The 2,405-nt window shown below is 42.7% G+C and overlaps 1 long non-coding RNA gene across 1 annotated transcript; it reads left to right on the forward strand.

The window, feature by feature from the left end:
- Nucleotides 1-684: 684 nt before the first annotated feature.
- Nucleotides 685-2,405, forward strand: LOC125739215 (uncharacterized). Its single transcript, XR_007397087.1, has 3 exons — nt 685-885; nt 1,802-1,885; nt 2,129-2,405. It is a non-coding gene; the product is annotated as an uncharacterized LOC125739215 (long non-coding RNA).

The raw sequence follows: 2,405 nt of genomic DNA on the forward strand, positions 1-2,405 counted from the left end.
GTAGAATCATCCGTGACAATACTCACCCTTTCCATCATATTTTTACACTACTGCCCTCTGGAAGGCGCTACAGAGCCTTAAAGTGCCGTACCACAGGACTGAGGAACAGCTTCTACCCCTCAGCTGTCAAAGAACTAAATTCTCTTACCGTCCATCCCGCTGCCCCCACTTCCACCATGTTAAATATCTGGACTATCTTCTCATGGAATTTTCATGCAACTACTGACAGGCACTTTAATATTTTATCCACTTTAAAGTATATTTTGATGACTGTGTGAGTATGTATCTCTGAGAGCTGTTTTAATTTTGTTGCATTAGTCGCAATGCAATGAAAATAAATATATTCTATTCTATTTCCTTTTGCCTGTCTTGTGTTTCATTTGAATAAAGCCCCTTAGTTAATAAACTTAATAAAGCCCCATGCCTGCCTTCACCTCCGTGCTTCCCGCATTGTCACAGTTTTCAAAATTGCATATTCCTTGTTTGATTTTTTGATCAAGTAAAAGTCTATCCAGCAGCTTTTTGATCTGTATATTTAACTAAATTTATCTTTATCTAACCATGTGATTGAGCTCAGACACCACATGGGGGCCTCATTGCTGCATTGCTGTAAAGCCCTGAGGGTGAGAGAGAAACCAGCCAATAAGGAGGGAGAGGATGTTTCTGGTAAGACTGTCAGTTAGCTTGTGTGGGCGTGAGCATTAGCTGCTCTAACCCCACACATCCTGTCTTCTCAGTCTGAGAGGCGTCAGCAGAGGAACATTCATGCAGCGTCTCCCTGAGCACAGGACTGACTGTCTCTCTCCTTCACAGGAAGTGTCCTCTCTGAGGAGCTGCCCTCTGGGTATGAAGATGTGGAAGACAGTGAGGGAGACCCTCTCTCAGGTAGGGGGCTGAGGTCTGTGGATGTGGGGATTAGTGCAGTGCTTACAGTGGGATTCTGGAAGAAGCATGTGATCTCATTGTTACAAAACTAGTAAAAATTACTTTGTTCAAATTGCTGGATTGCTGGTTGTATTTGTTTGTTGTAAGACATGTATTATGACAGAATGTCTGATATTGTAGGAAAATGTCTTTCATGTTGAAGCACTTTGTAGCTCTGTTAGGATCACAGTTTACCTCAGGGGAACCAGAAGGAGAGGAGATGATAGAGACCTACGGTGATTCTGTCCTTGTGGAGAAGTTTACTGATGATCTTTTATGTGGGTCTGTGTAATTTAGTCTAGGTTATCCATGTTCCATGTTCCTTCTTAGTATATCTTTTAACCTTATATTGCATGTTTACTACAATATCATGCAGACACATTAGAAAAACAGTTCAGTCATAGCTCTGTCTGTAGCACTGTCACCTCCTACCTCCAGTGTTGGGGGGTTAAATCCTGCCCCCGATCTAAGTTTTTATGCTCTTGCTGCAGCTACACTAGTTACGTCTGGACACTCCGGTTTCCTCCTGCAGGTCAAAATCATGCACTTATGTAAACCGTTGTCTCTAAATTACCCACAATGTGTTGCTGTTTGTGTGTCCTGTGATGGATCGGTACCCTGTTCTGGCTGTTCCCCTGCCATGTGCCATACACCACCTGCGACAGGCTCCAGTCTTTCCCTGATCCTGTACTGCATGATTAATTGGAATATGGCTGGTTTTTCATACTGTGACAAGGAAGCTTGTGAGAAAAGCCGCACAGGGGATGATGGGGATACTGTTGGGAAGAACTCAGGCAGGTTGTCCGGTAAATTATAACATTAGCTTGACATCTGGTTAATGCACTAAAATTAATCTAAACCATCTTTTCTGTTTCAGGCTCAGGGTTGATGGTGACAGGAGACACAGCAGAGGACTATGATGATGTTGAGGGTATAGAGCAGAGCCCACATGTTTTACAGGGTCAGTTTCTCTTTACACACAACTAATGCAGTGAATCACAGCCTGTCACAGCACAGTGTTACTCTCAGATGCTTATTTAATTTCCGTTAAATTTTATGTGCTATTTCTCAACCAAAGACATCAGTTACATATCATGCTCTATACACGAATCACTTCCCAAATACACATTATTTACTCATAAATACAGTAACTCTCATTTCTATTCACTGCTAGTAACCTGTCTCCCCTCCTCTGTCCCTGTAGGTGAGAGAGCTTTGACCACACTGCCCCCTGGGGATGCCCCCCCATACCCAGCCAGACTGACTACGATGATGTGGGGGAGGAGGGACTGACAGTCCTGCCTGAGGAAGCTCCTTCGACAAGCTTTAAATAAAAGGGGCAAATCAGCTTCATATTTTATACAGGCATTAACACTAGTTCAGTTCTTCTGAATTCAACTCTTTGTGTTTTTGCGATGGACAAAGTCCTTTATTAGTGACCATATCCTTGTATTGTTATTCATGGAAAATGAAATAAACAT

The sequence above is a fragment of the Brienomyrus brachyistius genome, chromosome 3, assembly GCF_023856365.1.
Source record: "Brienomyrus brachyistius isolate T26 chromosome 3, BBRACH_0.4, whole genome shotgun sequence".
NCBI lineage: Eukaryota > Metazoa > Chordata > Actinopteri > Osteoglossiformes > Mormyridae > Brienomyrus > Brienomyrus brachyistius.